Genomic DNA, 22,525 nt, shown 5'->3' with positions numbered 1-22,525 from the left:
TATTAATAACCACTGCAGCCAAGAAGAGTGCCTGACGAGCCCAGTTGCAAGTAAGCTATTAAGACTCGACTGTACACCGTGTTCGTGTTTTCCTCCAAAAACAATAAGTTCAGTTGGAGCAGCCTTTCAACGCCTCTCTCTGTCTCTGGCTAACAAAGTTGACCCAGACAACAAAGTAAAGCTAGTTTTCAGCTACGAGCCCGACACAGAACCCACCGTATTAGCCAGAGGTCCATTTACTACGGTTCGGAGCCGCGGACCTTCAGTAACAGTAATAAATCACAGCAATAGTACATTCATGTAGTTGTAAACAGCATGATAATATATTAAGTAATCCAAAGTATTCAGAATACGTTACTCTCATTGAGTAACGTAACAGAATACGTTACAGAATACATTTTGGGGCATGTAATCTGTATTCTGTAATGGAATACATTTTAAAAGTAACCTTCCCAACACTGCCTATGTGCACGTATAAATGTGGGTATCGATCAATAACAACAGACATCCTGCATCAGTTAACTCCAAAAACAGGACCCACATGAAGTCCAGGAGGAGACACGTTTGTGTCGCCTGTAAACAGCAGATTTATTTCACCGATGACAGAGAAGAACTCAAAGACGCCTGATCAAATTTAATCACTTTTGCCAAATAATATCCAGGTTTTTCTGCCGTGTTTGCAGCAGCTTCCCCGAGATTCTGTGTTTTGCATACTTACAGCATGCTCAGAGCTGATCTCCTGTTAGCTTCCCTCGCAACTAAAAAGCTCAAAATTTTAAAGCCTCTGATTAATTTTTTTTTGCACATTTTTTTCATGCAGAACATACATCATAGTAAAGATTTATGCTAAAGCATGAAGACATTTAACGGTCTGCTACACTGATTCACGCGACACACTCTGATTTGAATCACAGGGCGGCACAAGTGGCCTTGACCACTTCCCTTTAAAGTAACAACAAACACGAGATAGACCGCTTCCTTTTTACAGCACAAAAGAGCGTTGACTTTAAAACTCATTTATAATGGAAATTTTCTGAATGGGATTCAAACCGTACGACGCAAGAGATCGTAACCACGCAAGCGGAAGTAGCCACCGTGATGTCGCTCGTCAACTATTATTGGGAAGTCCTTAGCATTCTGGCCTTGTTTCCTGGAGTGAGAAGTAACCATATTTGGGTGAGAGGACGGTGACAGGTCACGCTTGAAAACTTCTCTTTGGACTTTTCTTTAAGGCATCACATCTGCTCATTTAGACTGAAAGAAAGATCAGAAAGAGCGAATTTAGCTCGTGATGTTCAGCAGCACATGGTTCACCGTTGCCTAACAGGAGGAAGGTTACACGCTACAGATAAATTCTCCTGCATTTTACCTTTAATCAAGGCACAGGTTTACATATCTAGAGCCGCTTCACAGGCTTGGTGGCTGCTCAACGCCCCTCCTGCTCAGGATGGCTGAATGGGTTTCCCTAAAGGGATCAATAAAAACATCCCTACCCATCTGATCTCATCTTACCCTCCGAAACCACCATGACTCATGGAAAAATAGATGAAGTTATTATATTCTGAGTGATGCAGATTTGTTTTGGAACCGGCGTGTAGCGACCCTCAGCAGGTCTCTGCACGTTAAGACACTCCCCCGCTGGCCTCACTTTTCCAACCCGGTGGCTACGTCAGTGTTTTACATGGAAATTTCCCAACGATCCCGCTGTCACATATCAATCAAACAAACACTGCCTCCAAACAAACAAATTCGCTGCTTCAAATAACTTAGTGAAGCAAATTCTACAATTTAAAGCCATTCCTACACCATATTTATTTAATATAGTAGTTAATTAATGCTTTAACTTGATAATCACACCTGAATCTGAGCAGTTATCCAATCCAATCCAATTTTATTTATAAAGCACTTTAAAATACCCAGCACAGGAACAAAGTGCTGTACAGAAAATAAGTTTAAACAATAGAACAGAAAACAGCAAAATAAATAAATAAAAACATAAAACATAAAATTAAAACAGCCCTATATTAAAACAAAAACAAGATAAAACAGCATCGAATCACCTAAAAACAACTAAAATAAAAAATAAAAATAAAAAAACCAACATCTCACGTTACATACAGAGAAGGTGCTCATATTCAATCTACTGCTTTTTATTTTTCTAAGTTTGTTTTCTTTGCTTCGCTCTTCTTCTTCTCTCTCAATGATTTGCTTGGTTTAGTTTTTTAACTTTATCTGTTGTAAACAAAAGTGTGCGTATAATGATTTATAATGATGACATTGTCACTCTCCAGCTGTTTATATACCACGTTTCAGGTCGTTAACTTTTGTCTACGGTCTCTCCTATAGATTTCTTTCCATTCAACCCCCTCATTTGGTGTTTTCTCTGGAGATGTCTTCCACGCCACCGTCTACAAGCGTTTGCTCATAGGGGAGTGCCAGACCACTGGGGTTGCAGGAACTTTCCCTCACAATATATAGCACCTTGTGATGATTGCTGTTGTGAAGTAGCTCTATATGAATAAAACTGAAGCAGGCTGGAAAACCACAGAGGGAGCTCAGCTTTAAGCGTGGTTGCACTTCTTTTTGGGTACACAACCATCATTTTATTACTTTCTAGAACTTTCTATTAGATGTCAGATGTAGATTAGAAAATTCTATTTTGTGTTTGTGGCTGGTGACAGACGAGTGAGATTAGACTGAGTGTGTGTGTCCATTAGTATCTGTATAGTTAGCCCTGCGAGTAGCCAAAACAAATGACACAAGATGTGCACCGCGTTGTACATGTGAGTATATTTGTACACGCTGGTGGACACTGCATTTTAGAGCACGGCTGCACGCGGTGTGTGTGCGCGTGCAAGTGTGTCTGTGGACCAGTGTCTTTAGTAGACTTGTGGTAATCCTCTTAGCGTATGCTGCTTGAAGCTCAGAGCGCATTATGTAACCCCTCTAATCCAGCACCGCATCAAGAAAGACAGCGAAAGACCACAACCGGTGCTCCCTTACTTACACACAAACACAGCAGCACACACTCGCTCTTACAGTCCCCGACGCCCACAGACTAGGGGTCTCTGTCAAATAACCGATGAACAAAGTAAAACTATCCTCACTCCAAAAACCGAGAAGTGAGAGCGTAAGGATATCGATTGCGAGCACAGGCTTCTCTTCTTGTGTCACCGCTGTCTCCATCTTTCCCCTCTAACCTGAACATCCGACCAAAAAGGGAAGGAAAAGGGAGGAAAAAACATCTCTCACTCTCTCCTCCTGCTCTCCACTCTGTTGCCAGGGCAACAGTGGCCATCTTGCCGTGCCCCGTTGGTCTTGGGTACACATCACAGGCCGGTCATAAATGTGGAATGACAGCCAGAGACGAAAAGCAGAGAGAGGAAGAGGAGAGGGGGAAGCAGAAGGGTGGGCAGGGAGACTGACCAGAGGCAGAGACACTCACAGACCGTTTCTTTGAGATGCGTGAATAAATAGAAAAGAAGGGCTGGACGTCTTGGCACAACCACATCTTTACCTATAAAGATGTGCCATTTTCTTCAACACCTTCGTTAACATTTTGCCCACACATTTGTGCCTTAATAAATGCTCTCACTAGGGATGGGTACCGGTATCCGGTGCCATGATGGCACCGAAACGCAGCGCACATTTCGGTGCTTTATTTCCTGAGCTGTGATACACTTTAGATTCTAGCCAATCATTTTACGTTTCTGAGGATAGTAGGCGGGTCCAGGTACGTACGTTCTTTTAGAGCAGAGCTACAGATTAAAAATGCCCAAGGCGAAGCGGTCAAAAGTCTGGCTGTACTTCACAGCAAAAGATGCAAACTCAGCAGCCTGCAACAAGTGCTTTAAGCTGATACTGTGATGCTGTCAAAGGAGGTAACACCTCAAATCCGATGAAACACCTGGCATCATCATGACGGATGATGATGGCAGCAGCAGCCGTTCTTCTCTGCGTGAGTAGCTTAATGTTGTTCGTGTGTAATTTACGTTGAGTAGGCTAACCACGTTATTAAATTAATGCATGTAAGGTGAACTAGCAAACACCATCATAGCTACATGCGGCTGTCTTCTTGTTTGATGGCAGATACTCCCTTCACCCTGGCCAAAAAGGCTAAAATGACCAAAGAAGAAGTGGAAAACAGTTAAACATGAGAGGTTTTTGGACAAAGTTTGTGTTTTTTCCATTGTTTAAGCACTGCTTCCAGCCAAGAGTGATACCATATATGCCCCATAGCTGCAGAAAAGGCTAACATTGTTATCTTTTTACAAAAAAACAGCTGAACATGAGAGGTTTTTGGACCAATTTTGTGTTCTCCATTCTTTAAGCACCGGTTTGAGCACCGTTTAAGCACCGGCACCGTTTCAAAAGTACCGGTTTGGCACCGGTATCGGATAAAACCTAAACGATACCCATCCCTAGCTCTCACCAATAATTAATATATTTAGTTCTAGACCTCTTTAATAGTAGCGATGGTCATGATTTTTGACTCCCCCAGTCTAAGTCTAAGCAGACCTCCATCTCCCAGCCAGCTGAGCGGTCTTCCATGGAGTCTGCTCCCTACATTCTTACTGTGTATGCATACAAACACATAGGAAACGTCCCAGTCATCTCAACATCCAATCAGAGGACTGCAAAAAAAGATGGACTAAATAGTCATTGGTTCAGTTGGAGCTGTAATATGTAACCTCTATAGGGCTGTGATTGGACAAACCTATGAATACTTAATACTTTCAATTTTACTGCATTCATTGTGTACAGTATGAGTGGCTGGTGGTCGATAACGCTCTGTTTTGACGCACCACAGTGTTTGGATTAGACCCCACTGTGTTTTTCTCTGAATCTAAAGCACTTTGAACTTATATAGATGTAATCTGAGATTAATATGGTCCCATTGATGGTCCTGTTAGTGCTATTGGCTGGCTGCTGGCACATATACAGGCAAGGGGCAGACTCATTACTCAGATTACTCCCAGTAGTTCTTTTATTGAATGTTGGAACGATTAAGGCATTTCCTCCGTGTGCAAATCCTATATGGGAATGCAAGGGTGTTAGCCACATTCCCGATGAAGGCCAGGGGGACTAAATGATGTAGTGTAAGTAAATATTCCAGCAGAAAGCGAGACGGGACGTCTGAGTTATATTCGATTGGGTTTGTGCAGTTATTCCTCCAACGTACCTGTCGTTCATTCAGGCGTGAATTCTTGCTTTGAAATACGTTCCCCTCGTTTTCACCGGCGCCCACTAGGATGTAACGCGCTACTACTGTGCGTCAGACCGATAAAGCGTGGCTGGCGCAGTGAGACGCTGCGGTACAAACGGGACAAACACACACATAGCAAAAGACAACAACAGCAACCATGTCTGCTACTTCATCTCGGACAAAAATAACCTTTGAGGATACTACACGACCGGGCGCGGTGGTCGCGCACAGAAGCTGTGCTGCTCGTCTTTCCCATACTTCAATCACGTGACGCAGGCACCAAATCTTTACAGATGGTGCTGACAGCTATAAACCGAGAGAAAAGAGAAAAGGTGACAGACAAATGTTACTTTCTTTGTTGTCTTCGTCTGTGAACCGTTCGGGAATCCCCACCCTACGGTAACTTGAGCCAAAGTTGCAAAGCAAAAAAAAAAAAGACTTCAGAAGATCTACAAAAGCTCTGATCCAGTTCACAGCTTACATTTTTCTTTGAGGAGTCCTGATTGTGGGACTTTTTCTGGTCCCAGTCACCTAGTTAGTGCTGACACAATGAACCCAGCAAACACATGCGCACCCAAAGGAGCAATATGGATTGAGGCAAAGACCTAGTGACTGCACCTGCGTGTGCTGATTGTGCTACATCGTGAAATGCACTGAAATCTGCCCCATTGGACAACAGGGACCTATCACATACATGTCACAGGGTTTTTTTTCAGCATTTATATCATCAGTCAGCTGCACTGGTTGCTTGTTTTCACATTAACGTCTGTTAAATGAGTTCCAAGCTGTGCGTGGACTGCAGCTGCACCCTCATAGAAACTCAGCGCAGTGTTGGAACCCCAGTGGAGGGCAGGAAGACCTCACGCAACCTGGAGCTCAAGGGGGGAAGTGACGAAGCGGTTTCACTCTGCCTGTGACAAACCGGAGACACAAACCCTGGTGAGAGTTTATGACTGCAAGAAAAAGCTACAGAGCCACAAAGTCAGCAAAGTCAGCAAGAAACGTGAGAGGAATGAGAGGGCAAAAAGCTAACGTGGAAAGAAGGGAAGAAAAAAATGGCAGAAAGGGCAACGCGGGTCTCGGAGAAGGAAGAGAAAAAACGAAGAAAATAACAGGAAAGAAACGGCAGGCCCAGCGAGAGTGCTGCTCTGCTGCTTCGCTGGGTTGGGTTGGGTTACTCGGTGTGCACAAATACAAAAGATGAGTCACTTTGTGAAGAGCACACACACACGCGCGCACACACACGCAGACATACAGCTTTAAATATAGCCTCATTATACTCAAATTCACAGCAAGTCCACCACTCTCTCTGTAACTTTCCCTTTTAAGTCCTGACGAACACACCGACATGTGCTCAGTCGTGACAAACGATTACCTTTTCTTCTCCGCCGCAACATTTCGGTGACCTTTTTCTCAAAGTTCTGAGAGCAGAGGCAAAGATTATTTTTAAGGAGGACTGTGGCGCAGCCTCCTTCTTTTCTTCCGTTCACTTCTCGCCTGCCCCGCGCGCGATCGCGCACGCGCCTCGGCCTGCTCTTTTTTAACATTTTCTCAGAATTTTTGTCGTCTTAAAGAACACTAATTACAGGCTTAAACATGCGGGCGACTGTAGAGTACACACATGCACCCCCCAGCCTCCCCACTCACTCAGCAAGCGAACATAATTAAAGAGTCGCTATGAATGAGAGAAGGGGGAGAGGTTGGAGGAGAGTCGAAGTTCGCAAAGTTTATCTTAGGAGTTGGAATTCAGGAGGAAACTTCACACTGAGTCCCCGTAGTTCTCACTTTTGCACCTTAGCGTTCAACATGATTTAATAAACCCGCACGCCGCTCTGCAGCCACTGATTTCCACATGACTTGTAGACACAGGAATCCCGCTTGACACGGGCGATCCATCATCATAAACCTTTAATTGCCTTTAATGTTGTCAGAGGCATTTTATCAAGCAACTCCTTCTTGTGTGACAGGAGCCGATTTGCAGCCATTTAATGCAAGCAATCGCTAACCTGACATTATCTGTTTCGCAACATCTACGTCTGTTTATCAAGGACAGACAAAAGTGATTCGGTTATTCGTATCATTACTGCCACGAGTCTAAAAGTGTTCATTCTGTGCGTTCTTGAAAAAGTAAGTGGGGGGAAAAAACAAGAAGTTGCACTAATTTAGGCAGTGATACAGAAAGCCAGATGACTGTACTGTACGGCAAGTTCATCATATATATCTTTTCCTTCACTTACCCTAACGTCAGTAGAGTAAGTGGCCACACAAAGGTGGTTATCAACTCGGCAAATCAACCCAGCGTTTTCCAGTCTAGCTATCAGCTCGTTTGCATGAAAGAGATGGTGAACAATCGCAAACATGGGTAGGTTTAGTGGCGGCAGAGCAGCTGATTTTACAAGCAATGAGAAAACTATACATAATACAGACTCAAAGCAACACAGTTGCAGGAAAAGTGGTGTTCAGTAAGTGCAAAAGTGGGAAAAACAAAGGCTTGTAAAGCCGGTAAAAATGCTGACTGTGTGTGTTCTGAGAGTTCGCTGTATCGCTGCCCCGTGATTAAAGCCCAGGTAGATCTGATGTAATTACACCTGTGTGTTCTATTAGATGAATGCGCTGTTGGGATGAAGGCTTTCTAATAGTGTATGAGGCGATGTCAAGCAATCCGAGGGCAATAAGGCGTAAGTGCCCTGTTTTATGATGACATCGCTATATTAAGACTCTTTAACAGATTTAAATGTGCTGGCAGCTCATGAAGAAAACAAGAAATAGCCTAAAGTTTTGACACTAATGTATGTTGTGAATTAAAAGGTTTCCACTGCCACAATACTGTCACACACAAACTATAGTTTTGGGTTATTTTTAATGCTCTTAAACTTGAGGGAGGAGGAACGTGCCCTCATGTTGGATGTTGGCTAGGGCTGGGTATCGTCACTGATTTCTAGAATCGATTCGATCCACGATTCGATTCAATTCGATTTGAATCTGGGAAATTTTGTCTCAGACAGTCAGAAATATTATAATTCAGATCAGTACATTTACATATTTTTGTATCTATAAAAAGGAAGCTGACACTTTCCAGACTTTATCAAAGGTGGGAGCATCGCAGCAGATGCCTTTGTGTCAAAATAGCTGAAGATAAAACACAGAAAAACATAAAGGTGATTTTCCTGTTCTGGGATTTTATAAAAATATTCTGCAGTACATCAAAAACGAAAGAAAACCATTAATCAACGTTACCTCTGAAGTTACAGCGGTTTTATTAGAGACACGGCGTTTTGCATTTTGCATAATTTTAAAAAGTTTACATTTGTTCAGTATTGAACGGCAGAAATTAGGTTTTCTTTTTGGAAGTAAGTAAAAGGGGAAAAAACAGCGGCCGACAGCGCTGTAAGAACAGTAGACTTGTGCGTAACAAGCAAGCGAATAATGCAGAAAACAGATTTTTAGACGGGAAACTGTTCTTGAAGTATACAGAGAGAGAGAGCTGTGCATGAAGTGTGATTTTTATTGTGGTGGAAGCAAAACAGCAAAAGTCAGAGTGAATTCACGACAATGTTTATGTGAAGCGTAGTTTGGATCTTCTTTTGCTGCTGGTTCAGTCAATATTGTTTGGAGAGAGATCAAACGAACAGCTTTAGAATCAGCGCCAAAAGGGCGCGAACACAAATCGTGGACCCGCCGAAACATCGGAATCAGCGAGCTGTCGGCTTTCAGCCCCGACCGTGTCCGTGCCGTCGGGTGAGAAAGGCGACATCTCACTGATTCTGATCCGTCGGCGGGTCCGCGTTTTGTGTTTACGTCTTTGTGCAGAATCCGTGTTCCTGCTCTCGTTTACTGTTTTAGCGGTTTGGTGGTTGTCGAAACTGAGATTCTGGCATTTCGGGCAAAATAAATTTATATTAAAAAATCGATTCAGGATTTTAATGAATCAATATCACGTTATCCAAGCCAGAATCGATTGTAATCGATAAATCGATTATCAAAACCCACCGCTAATGTTGGCGACTGTGGCTTAGGAGGGTCATCTTGTCAAAGCATGCTTGGGCAAGATACCGAACCCCTGATGTCCATGATGCATCCATTAGATGATGGGAGTACAGAAAACTGTGTGTGATTGTAGTAAAAAGTTCCATTCACGGTGTTTTGCGTGCATTTTTCCTTCTCTAGCTTCTAGATTGGCTAAAGTTTATTAGGCTAGTTGCAGCTAACACCACATTTTGAGTACAGTTATTAATAAAACGCAGTAAGACTAGTCAAACCCCAGGGTTCAACCCAATAACAAAATCCCCCACACAAATCTGCTCTCTGTTTGTAAACTGATTTCAGATTTCACAGATTTGCAAAAACCTACTGTGACATGTTTACAGCTGTGCCAGAATAATTGGCTATTTTCATATCCGGTATGTGATTTTCATGTTTTTAATTAAGATATGCTTTTTTGTTTGTTTTGTTTTTTGAAGCAGTCACATTTGTGCTCCATATTTTCAGTAAAAACAAAGAAAAAAAATCAGTGTTCATAACAGAAACATGTTAGGCATGAGGACCCCGTATGGTCCATGTGTCATGTGGTGATCCAAGTGATCATTTCATTCATGAATGTGCCCTAAATCACAGTGCAGCACATTACCTGCAGATGCATGCGTGCTACCTGTAGCATTGAAAAACTGGTTGTAGCAGTTAACAGAATATAAAAATGTCTCCAAAACATCCATTCATCCATCTTAACTGCTTATCCGTTTTAGGGTCAGGGTCAGTGTGTGTGAATGTGAAGAGGTCGTCCATCCATCACAGGCTAAACACATAATACTAATCGCCTTAAGTGCCGCCCACTGCTATGATGTCTGCACGATAATGTGGAGGTTCGCTGGTTTGAAACAGTCTTCAGAGTGTAGTCCAATGGCTCTGTGCTAATGTCTGAATACCCTTCACTCCAATATCCAATAAGAGAAACGCACAAGACTGACAACTGCTCGTCCACAAGTACGATGCCGGCCTTAACTAACTATCTCTCACTGGAACCATTTAGCTCAGCCGTGAGCGCTGTTTTTTCAGGGGTCAGGCAAGCATTCAGAGATCCACACAGTGAAGCTTGTTTCAAACACAAACAACTCATTTTCTACATGAATATTATTTATTCTTTTTTCCTCGTTTTACTCGTTTGACCGTAGCTAACCCATGAGAAGGAGCTTGTGTGTTTTGAATTCAGACAGCCATTAAAGTTGTGGCGTCATGATGTGTTTGAAATACAAATGTGCTTCTGTCAGATGTTCAGCACAGGTGCTGGAACCTTTAGCATCGTGTTGGCATGTTTAGATTTTCTTTTTAGGCTAGGGTTGGATTTAGTGGGTCAGAGGCTTGTTGAGGTTGCACAATTTACAGAGCTGTAAAAATAACGTATGTTTCTGTGCTAAAACTCTAAATATAGATTTTTGAATTGAACTCTTTAGCAGCTTTCTTGAATGCGCCACCAAGAAAGCGTTTTCTCTGATGGTGAACGCTCCATTAGGAGTGCTGGATTAACTCCAGATTGTGGCTGCTTGAGGAAAACTTGTTTTCAAAATGTCAGTGAGCTGACAAAAGTTCGGTCCCTTAAAGTAGCAGCAGGCCTACAGCTACAGGTACCCACGACCCTTTTTCTTAATCAAACTTTTCCACAACCGTGGCTGCTTTGCGTTTCCAGACTTTTCTGAACTTTCTTGCTCCGTTCGCAACTCTTTCCAAGTCGTTATCGTCAAACTGCTGCCTGCAAACTCCCTCGTCCCCCTCTTTCCGTGTTTGCATTGCTCTGTCTCTATTTTTAGCTCTCTTTTTCACAGATTAGGGGTCTATTTATAGACCCCCTTATGATGTCCAATAACAGGGCTCTCTGCAGGAGAATGGCAGCATCACAAGGATTCACACACCTCCCACTTGGCACTGAGCTTTCTCACTCTCTCTCTCTCCTGTTTTGCTCAGTCCTCCCATCCCATCCCTATGTTCTCCTCCTCCTCCTCCTTTTTCAGCCGCCCCTTCCACCCCTCCGTCTATCCATGGTGGAAACTGGCACCGAGCCCACAGTTACAGTGGAAACTTTACGCACAGGAAAGAGCCTCATGTCACCCTGACAGCCTGACAGTGCGTGCACATTTTTAAAAAACTGCATCTTACTTACAAAAAGAGACGGTAAGGATATAAACGTCTACCTACACGTGGAGAAAAATAACACAACCTCCATGGCGCTAATACACCACACTCTCCTTTTTAGTGAGAAATAAAGCAGACGGCAACATAGATGCGGACAGATAGGACGTTTTTTTCTTCTTCTTGACGTTTGCCCCCCTTTTAAAAAAGAGGACATTACATAATTCTCAAAACACTTCCTCTCTAAGCCAAGAGCACTCTGGCGTTTTATCACACGCACACACACACACACACACAGACTTGACATATCCAAGCAGACAGGCAGCCTGTTCGGGATGTCTGCATCACAGTCGCTATGACAACGGCAGGAGAACAATCCACAAAAACAGCCACTCGGTGGGAGGAGCGAGGGGGGAGAGAGACAGACAGACAAAGAGAGAGAGAGAGAGCGCTCATGTGGACTGTAGCTGTACCAGCTCGGGCTGCGTGCCATTTCTTTTACCAGCTTCTCAACTCTGCTTCCCCTTCAGGGCAGAAAGCGCCTCCTCACCAACGGGAGAGCTGCGTTTCATGCGCCACGAGCGCGGTTCCCCTTCTTTGTGCCTTTGTGAGCGTGAGAGTTACACAGAGTCGCGCTCAGAGAAATAAATGCAAATACTGGCCCGCTGTGGGGTTGCGTCACAGTCCCCACAGCTGGATCGTTTGGATTCTGACCACTCACATCCAAAGCAGCCACTGAGACTCGTTTTGAGATGTGCGTGCTGTCACCAGGCACACTACAGCCGGGCTTCCTGCTTTAAGAGAGTGATTATCTGTGTCACCATGCAGGACCTACCCCATGGGAGTCTTTGCTGTCCCTGTGGGTACATAAAGGGCAACAGTGCAGATGCATTCATACGCTGTTGTTCAAAATGGTATAATTGTTCAGTCTTCCACCTTCATCTTTTTTTCAGTAATGCTATCTAACAAAGCCACTTCAGGTGCAATGCAATTACAGCGCACATTGACTAACCTGGCGCGTGTGTGCATGTGCACATTGGTGATTTATATTGTTATTTAAGTAGTTTGTGACAAATGAATGACTGAGCGCCATGATCAGCTTTGTCTCCCATCCAGCGAATGAACTCCAGATTTACTGAGCTCAGCATATCATCACACGAATGAACCAGTTCTCCACCTGCTGCAGGTGCTGCTTAGAGTGGCCCTCCAGCTTGCAGCAGCTATCAGGAGCAGAAGAACTGCAGCTACCAGCTGCAATCTAAGACTCCGGTGACAGTAGGTCTCGTTCGTCTAGTGAAATCAGCTGCAAACTGGAGGTTCAGCCAGACCAGTACTGGTTCACCCACATGATGCTATTTAGAGTGAACAGTGTTGGGAAGGTTACTTTTAAAATGTATTCCATTACAGATTACAGAATACATGCCCCAAAATGTATTCTGTAACGTATTCCGTTACGTTACTCAATGAGAGTAACGTATTCTGAATACTTTGGATTACTTAATATATTATCATGCTGTTTACAACTACATGAATGTACTATTGCTGTGATTTATTACTGTTACTGAAGGTCCGCGGCTCTGAACCGTAGTAAAGGGACCTCTGGCTAATACGGTGGGTTCTGTGTCGGCTCGTAGCTGAAAACTAGCTTTACTTTGTTGTCTGGGTCAACTTTGCTAGTGAGAGACAGAGAGAGGCGTTGAAAGGCTGCTCCAACAGAACTTATTGTTTTTGGAGGAAAACACGAACACGGTGTACAGTCGAGTCTTAATAGCTTACTTACAACTGGGCTCGTCAGGCACTCTTCTTGGCTGCAGTGGTTATTATTATATTTACATGCTTCCAGCTCCCGTTTTTGCTCGATGACAGCTCGTACTTTTCCTTTTTCTCCCTCCCTCGCTCACAGACACATAACGTGTATGGCAGTCCATTCTCCCTGCAGCACGGACTACACTGCCTATGATGCTACATTCTTTAGAGCTATACCGGTAGCATTCTGCCTATTAGCTTAGCACAACAACAACAAAAAGGCCTCTCTCACCCAGGAAACACGCAGAGAGAGAGCGTCACCCTGTAACCATGGCAACCGTAACGCTGCCGCCTGGAACAACAGAACGTAGCTGTCAAACAAAACCCAAACAGTCCTGACCCGCCACAATATGAAACAGGGAAGTACCGCCGTGTAATCCATTTATTTCAACAAAGTAACTGTATTCTAAATACCACCTTTTTAAACGGTAACTGTAACTGAATACAGTTACTCATATTTTGTATTTTAAATACGTAACGGCGGTACATGTATTCCGTTACTCCCCAACACTGAGAGTGGACCTCCAGCTTGATGGCGTTTCTTCTCATACAGTGAGGAAATGAGGCCTTACAGAATGAAACAAGTGCTTCTTTTTCTCGTGTTAACTTCAAGAGCAAACTGAAAGAAGAGTTATTTGTCATAATGAGATTTTTTTTATTATTATTTTTGCACAAAATATAGATTGCACGTCTGCCAAATTGCTAAACACAAGTATGAGAATTTCACAAAAGGCCTAGGTTACATGCACCTCTGTGATTCTACATCTGAGATATGAAGAGAGCTTTAGACGTCTTTAGTATGTCTAAAAGTTATGAGGGATAAGGTCCGCTCCCAGAGTGATTCCAGTCTGATTTAAGACATTAAAAGTAAAAGAATCTCGCTCTCTTGCTGTCTGCGCGCTGAAAGGAGTCGGCATTTTAAAATACCACATTGTTTTTATTTCCCCAACCCATTTTCTTCTGCACACAGGTGTAATGAACTGGAAAAGCAACGATGTGGAAAATATACTGTTAATGTTCCAAAAATATTTAGCGTATGTGCATAACAAAGATTAGGACTTTTCCTTCTCTCCGGGGACTTCCGCTGGCTGACAGTTAGGATCCTCGAGGGGGGCTTTCTTTGTTATGTTTCGAGCTGGAGTCATTAAGTATCCATTAAAAAAAAAAACCAATGGCTCCTTAACTGTCAACAAGCCGAAAATAAAGCAAGAATCCCAGACTCGCTGTTTTCACGAATCGGGAAAAGTGTCAATTACAAAGCTTTAAAAAGAGCATAATCACTGCTTTCCCCTGCGTTCAGTCGCATTTTAAAACTGCTACAACTTCTCACAGACTTTGAGGGCATTATCACTAAAGAGTTTCAGCTGAGCTTTAAGCCTCTAACTCCACAAAGCTTGCTTGACAAAAATCAAAACCACGTCTGACCCAAATCTGCTCAAAATCTTCAGGGAAATGTAGTTTTTTCTCGGCTATTTTTACTACTCTGCAATCATCCTGTGAGTTCCAGTGCTTTGCTGATACACTGAAGTGAACGGTTTGTGACAGCAGAGAGCCGGGTAAACATCTGCCGATCTCGTCTCCTCAGTAGAGTCCTCAGTCTCTGCCAGAGCAGACTAGAAGGCACAGAGAGGAGGAAAGGGAGGTACAGATAACAGAGGATGAGAAGATGGTGGGATCCGCAAAGGCTGACAGGCAGAAAGACGGAGACGGGAGAGGGGGGAGCGGGCGATGAGCCTGAAAGGTGAAGGGAGGAAAAAAACTGAAAAAAGACGCACTGCCGAGAGTGTCGACAAGAAAGAAGTGAAGTCGGGTCACAGAGCGTGTAACAGACACACTAAGACGCACACAGAGACAGACGAAATGACATACTGTAGATACACATTCTTGCAAAAGGCAGTAAAACTTTCTGCAGAAACAATACTACCAGCCAAGTGTCATATCCACTACTATCAAACTGCACAACGGTATCTTGGGAATCTCCAGCACTCCGTCCAGCAGGGCCGCCGTTTATAGCAGGAATGCAGCGACACACCAGTCGTCGCTGCCTGTTTACATTCTCTGCGTGGCGGTCGTGACACCGCGCTGACAGTTTCAAGGTCCCAGAAAATAGAACGCAGTGTTTTGCATTAGCATGCACTGAAATTTTCAAGGAAAGGTTTAATATTTAAAAAATTTCGGTTTCTGTAGGAATATTTATGACATCTTTTCTGCCTCCTTGTTAGCTTAGCTTAGCTTAGCTATCCTTGCACTCACTGTACAAGAAATAAATTTAGCCAACAGAGGTATTAAAGCTCACTGGAAAAAAGTTTTTACCCTTTCTTGGAAAAATAAAGTGAGCGGGTAGGACTGGAAGCTTCCGCTCTTTATGGCTTCAAATTCCAATTCAAATTCAAATTTTATTTGTCACATACACAGTACGATATGCAGTGAAATGCTTACACAACTGCTCATGACCTAAAGAAAAAAAGAAGAGGCTATGAATAAGATAGGAAATAAATATGAAAATTAAAAAGGGGTAAATTTAACTAGGAAGGAATAAAATAAAATAAAATATAAAAATTAAAGTTAAAAATGAAATAACTGTACAACACAAATTAGAATGAAGGGTAAATTTAACTGGGAAAGAATAAGATAAAATATATAAATTAAAGTTGAAAATAAAATAACTGTACAACAAAATACACAATACACAGTATGGAAATATATAAGAATGTATGAAGAAATATAAATATAAATATAAATATACACAATAACAGCAGCTGTACAAGTATTAACTGGAAATGAAGAATATAATGTCCAGTGTTGTGCAATCCACATTATTTAGTGTCACATTTATGATAAAAGTGGTGCAACTTGCCTTAATCTAAGGTCGTCATTCTTTAAATATCATCCCCTGTTTATTATTGAATCTTTGTGCTGCACCTGTAGTTTTCCAGAAAGTCCCTTCAGATTAAAATCTCTGTAACAGAGAGGCGAACAGGGAAGTGCAAAACTCATCCAAACAAAGGGATGATCATAACAATAATCAACTGTGTGACTAATGAAAAAGTAAGGTAACTTTTGGCCCACTTGAACCTATATTTAAAGTATCTGTTTTCTCAATTTAGAGATTCAGATTTTTTTTTTTTTAATTTAATGTGGAAAATATAAACTAGGCGTCCCTCTCACTCACAGCTGTGATCATCATACTTGAGTTTATGTTACCGTTACCGTCTGGCAACGTCGCCATTAAACTACGTGACTTTTCTCCGAGTCTACTGTTGAGGGAACAGCAGAAAGAAGTGGCACCTGTGAACGAGCCGACTGCACGTGTGCTGCGCTCTTCGTGTGGTTTGTTTCCCAAACGGAGGTTGAGCATTGATCTAAACTCTCGTTCACCCTCCTCCAGGTCTGCACAAACTCTCACAGTTTTATTCATTCTAAACGCTTTCAGTAATAAACAATATAAACAGTTGAATTCTTCTATTTTCTAATAAATAAATAATTTGAAATTTTTCATAACCCTAAAAACGCGCAGTGAATAGCAGTCAAAAGTCTTGGCTGACAGTTTGTGATTCTAACAACTGTATTTGATGAATACAGTTAATACCACACGGTGAGAGAGAGAGGGCAGAAAGTGAGAGTGCTTTTGAAAAGAGCAGCTGGCATGTTTCCTTGGTTGTGATCGTTGTTGCTGCTATTTTAGGAACCATCCAGGAAGTGATCTAGAGACAGGCTGCTGACGGAGTAATTCAGCTCAACCAAACAACGCTCAACTCATCACAAACCAAAACAAGCACAAGTGAACGTAGCAGAGAAAAAGAGGGCAGAATAACGAGGAGGGAGCAGCACATCTGGATCTTTCTGTGTATATATCTACTGTTTCATTTACTTCTGGGAAATGCGCTAGGCGCTGTAGCACCAGTGTGCTACGCGGTGCATTTGATCCAGTTTCATCATGACTGTTCAGATGCATTATCTCTTGCTGGATTAAATCTTGACAGACTTGACCTTTTCTCTCCAACACATTTTGTAAAAAATCAATTTCTCTAAGATTGCATTTGACAAGTCTTGTAGCACCGTACAGCATGTTTCAGCCACTGGATACTGATGCCTGTTACCCTTCACTATCACAGAGGTGGGTAGTTCATTCTCAGCGTTGGAGGAAAATAAAGGGATGAGTCAAGTTCAGTTAGAAAACGGCTTAAAGGAGCCACAATTTGCACGATCGCAACAGATTTTTACCCAGATTCGGGATAGCCAAATCCTCTTTAAGTACACAGCTCAAGACCTCCATGCTGTACTGGCTTTCTTTGCTAAAAAAGGCTAAAAACGAACAAGGATCTGCGAGGAAGGCTTGTGTAAATGCCATAACCTTGGGAAACCTTTTCTTAGCGCTTAATTGAAACAAAAAAAACATAAATACGTCTACTTTTCCGAAGCTCTCAGCGGCATCTGAGGGCAAATATGGACTACATGACTCTCAGAGCTGCTGTGCTGCTCAAACCACAAGACGTTTTTGTCTCTAATAGCAGTTCACGGATCCCCACAAGTCAATTAATTTAACAAATTACTATAAAAATATACCAAAATACCATTCTTTGAAGTTAATTCCTGTAAATGCTGATCCCTCGAGGGGGAAAAGCACAACAGTGAGCTGCTGTGCGTTTTTATAGCATACTAAAGTATTGTTTTCTCTTTACAGTGTGTCAGTGTGTACGAGTCCACGCATGAGGTTATAAGGTTTCACTAACAAAGGCCACGTGACAGAGACTGCGGTAGAAATTAATCACATCTGGCCTGTGGATATGTCTGATTAGTAAACCAAGCAATTAAGCGCTGGTGACCCTGCAGGCGGTACCAGAAATGTTTGGTGGTTAGACGAATTATTCATATTTTACCAGTGTTGGGAAGGTTACTTTTAAAATGTATTCCATTACAGAATACAGAATACATGCCCCAAAATGTATTCTGTAACGTATTCCGTTACGTTACTCAATGAGAGTAACGTATTCTGAATACTTTGGATTACTTAATATATTATCATGCTGTTTACAACTACATGAATGTACTATTGCTGTGATTTATTAGTGTTACTGAAGGTCTGCGTCTCCGAACCGTAGTAAAGGGACCTCTGGCTAATACGGTGGGTTCTGTGTCGGGCTCGTAGCCGAAAACTAGCTTTACTTTGTTGTCTGGGTCAAGTTTGCTTGCGAGAGACAGAGAGAGGCGTTGAAAGGCTGCTCCAACGGAACTTATTGTTTTTGGAGGAAAACACGAACACGGTGTACAGTCGAGTCTTAATAGCTTACTTACAACTGGGCTCGTCAGGCTCTCTTCTTGGCTGCAGTGGTTGTGCTCGATGACAGCTCGTACTTTTCCTTTTTCTCCCTCCCTCGCTCACAGACACATAACGGGTATGGCAGTCCATTCTCCCTGCAGCACGGACTACACTGCCTATGATGCTACATTCTTTAGAGCTATACCTGTAGCATTCTGCCTATTAGCTTAGCACAACAACAACAGGCGCTCTCTCACCCAGGAAACACGCAGCGAGAGAGCGTCACCCTGTAACCATGGCAACCGTAACGCTGCCGCCTGGAACAACAGAACGTAGCTGTCAAACAAAACCCAAACAGTCCTGACCCGCCACAATATGAAACAGGGAAGTACCGCCGTGTACTCCATTTATTTCAACAAAGTAACTGTATTCTAAATGCCACCTTTTTAAACGGTAACTGTAACGGAATACAGTTACTCATATTTTGCATTTTAAATACGTAACGGCGGTACATGTATTCCGTTACTCCCCAACACTGTATTTTATTCATACACATGTACCAGTTTACTCTAGTTTCTAAAATTTTCGCAGCTAAGCATCAGTAGCAGGAGGCTGCTGGTGCTAACAATGCTAACGTTAGCCTCACACTGCACACTAATGTGACGTGATGCACAAGAGTGCAAGAGTCAAGCATTTCAGAGTCGTTCAAAATGCGATTTAGTCATTGAATAATGTGATTAACGGCTTAAAATAGCTCTTAAACACACGCACAACATTTTCGTGGCTCTGTCAGATTTTGCTCAACCATCAGTGCTCCTGAGTGTTTTTGAACTTTGAGACTCGCAAATTAGTCTCAAACCATTTAATGTACTAAGAAATGATTCACCGGGAAGATCCATAATCTGGTCATAATCATCTTCACTGCGTTATAATGTTGAATGCAGCTGCAAGAAACTAAATTCATGGCGTACAGGTGAAGCCATGCAAGCTGAGATCCTGCTCTGAAGAGATACCCATCCATCCATCTTCTTACACTTATCCTGTCCAGCGTCGCGGGGGAGCTGAAGCCTATCTCAGCTGTCACAGGCCGACACCCTGGACAGGCTGCTACGCTGACACAGAGAGGTGTTCACAACTATTCACACGTACAGCCGATTATGAATCACCAATTAACCTAACCCACACATCTTTAGGCTGTGAGAGGAAGCTGGAGTACTCATGCAAGCCTGATGAAGAACATGCAAACTGTACACAGCAAGGCCTCAGCTGGGACTTAAACCGAGGACCTTCTTTCTATGAGGAGACAGTGCTAACCACGACGCTCCCGTGCTGCCCAAATGAGAAGGAATAATAAGTAAAGTTACAGCGTAGTAAAAGAAAAAAAGCTCATAATAATATTTTACTTGTACTAAACACAGCAGGAATATTAAAAGGACAGTACTATGGTAAACAAACAGCGTGTAGCTTATTTGCCTTAAAATAGGAAACCTTTTTAATTAACTAAACTGTGAGAAATGGACGAGAAAACCTGCACAAGAAACAGGCAAACACCAAGTTTAAACCCAGGTCCCTCTGTCTGTGAGGCCACCGTGCTAACCTCTCAGCTACAGCATGAAACTGTAACGTTTTCTAAAGTAAGAAGCTGTGAGGTTAGATTACACTGTGAAATAAACTCAAAGCTGTTGATTAAATCTGCAAAGATCCGTGCCGGGAGAATAGAGGTATCAGAAATAGGGGACAAGATTATTGTTTTCTAGTTTTGGGCAGCTGTAGCGGTGTGATTGAACTTTCTCTCATATAGAGACAGAACCAAAAAAAAGAAAAGGAAAGAAGAAAAGTGAACAAAATCACAGGACTTCCTGGAAAGTTCTGAAAATATATTTGTGAAACTTGATTCCAGCTATCGGCTCGTCCTTCTCATGTTGGCTGCTGTGGGGCAACATTTGGTGAGTTTACACTATTTGCACAAGTAACGTGTGAAAAAAAAAAGGTCAGACACGGCTTTAGATGCAGGAAAATCCAGCTGCTGATAATTTGCTGAAATTTAACAGTGAAATTTGTTGCAGTGCCGCGTGAGGCGAAATAAACCAGCCGGCACTGACAACATCTGCCCCTGGGCCCTCGTTTTCAGCCAGATGTGTGTGCTTCTGTGCAGCACTGACGGTCTCCAGACAATCGCTGTCATAGGCAGCATGTCTAAAGACTTCCAGGCTGCAATCACCAGGTAAAAATCAGCTATCAGTCAGCGTCGTAGCACGCCGCTAACTGTTCCACCACACAGTTAAAATCCTCGCTCACACCATCCCGCTCTTCCCCACTGCGCCTCGCTCCCCCTCTTCCTCCTTATTGCCCTCTGCAGTATTATCAGATAATGTGTGTGTGTGTGTGTTTTTCCTCCTGCACTGCAGCCACTGTGGCACAATTACCCCAGCTGCTCCACTAATGGCTATTGATGCAGCTGAGGGCCCCCTGCACACAGTTGCACACGCAAACATTCATAAAAAATTCATGACGCTGGCTCGATAGGAAGGTGCGGGGGATCTGGCCGGCACTGGAAAGAACAACAAATGTCATCTAACAAAGGAGCGAAGAGGCACACGATACCAGCTTTAACATTCAGCAACACAGAAAAATGCAGATGATGTTCATATGAACGACGTGTGCACGCTGTTTGCACGAAGAGCCGATGGGTTAAGTCCGGCGTGCAGTAAAATCCTGTGTCTACGTGCCTGTGTGTGCTGCAGGAGCACATGTGGTGGGTAATTCCCTCTTAGCACAGGATTTCTCCCTGACACCGGCCTACGTGGAGAAAGCTTTAGAGGGCTAAGCCTGCTACCTGAGACTGAACTGGAGATCACCGGAGGCATGGAGCGCAGTGATGGATGGAGGGAGGGGTGGCAAGGTGGAAGGGGAAAAAAGAAAAGGGTGGATTTGAATGACTGAAAGGAAAGAAGGGAGGACAGAGTGTAAGGACGACAAAGAAAGGTCAAAAGAAGGTAGGAGGAGAGAGACGATCAACAAAGGACCAAGTTGCGTGGGAATTAGAAGCAGTCGCTGTGCGATGGGCACAAATGAGTAACGGGAGGAAAACTGGAGGACAAACAAATGATTTAAAAGTGCCACGATACTGTTTTTCTTTTTTGTTTGTTTTTTGGCGGGGGAGAGTGCAAAAGTGATGGAAACTGTCCCTGAGTTTGACAAATCAGTAAGAGGAAGGTCAGAGGGTTGCCGCCCGCCACCAACAGGAAACTGAAAACTGGTTGTCAAAGATTAGGTGATATTTCCTCTGTAGCTACCCTCAAGTGTTTCACTGTAAATGCACAGCAAGTCAGACTAACATGAAATTAATATGTGTGTCATTCAAATAGCTTCAAAAAAATAAGAGCTTATTCAAAGTCAGCTCGACATAATTTCACATTATTTCTACATTCTGCCTCCTTATGTTGTTTATCTCGTTTACATTTCAGGGCGAGATGTTGAAACTTGTTACTTTGCATGTTTATATTTAAGCACGTAGACTTGAAGATCTGGCTGCAGTGTTTTTAGATGTCTCTTCTCTGCTGTAAGCTCCTCCCACTTTACAAACGTCACATTGACACAAACTACAAGGAAGTCCAACGCTAGCTTCACACGAGGTTCCATGCCCGCTCTCCCAGGCGACGGTCCTCTGTGTCTTCCTTCACAGATGTGCTCTGAAAACACATGTGATTGGCCAAAGTCTTCTACTCTGTCTAATCTGACTAGATTATCTAAAGCCTAAAACAGAGCCCACGGGAGGAGCAAGAGTCTAGTTAATGTTCTAGTTTAAGGTCTGTTAACATACCAGCATGCTGTAAGCCACGCTAGGGCCAAAGGAGGTTAAATGATCGGGATCTCGTGTAAACAGTGGAGTTACGCATGAAGTTTTCTTCTGTCATCTCCCATTAATCATGTCATGACTCCACAGATTTATCGTGTGACCTTTCAGAAGGGTTACGCCGCTCATTGGGAACCAGTGGACTAAACTAACTTTCAAGTCTCCACCATAAGCAACAGAAAAAAGGTGCACACGTGCAGATGTAGCAGGATATTTAAATCTAATAAGACTATAACACATTCTTCTGCACTCTTAATGAAGACAAATTTTGAATACA

At 43.0% G+C, this 22,525-nt stretch overlaps 1 protein-coding gene across 1 annotated transcript in view; it reads right to left on the bottom strand.

Moving 5' to 3' along the window:
- Positions 1–22,525, bottom strand: part of maml3 (mastermind-like transcriptional coactivator 3) — a 146,139-nt gene that overhangs the window by 112,464 nt on the left and 11,150 nt on the right. The window lies entirely within an intron of this gene.

This window comes from Neolamprologus brichardi, chromosome 6, assembly GCF_056152115.1.
Source record: "Neolamprologus brichardi isolate AB-2024 chromosome 6, ASM5615211v1, whole genome shotgun sequence".
NCBI lineage: Eukaryota > Metazoa > Chordata > Actinopteri > Cichliformes > Cichlidae > Neolamprologus > Neolamprologus brichardi.
Note: the sequence above shows the minus strand (reverse complement) of the source record. Positions and strands in the feature narration are given on the sequence as shown.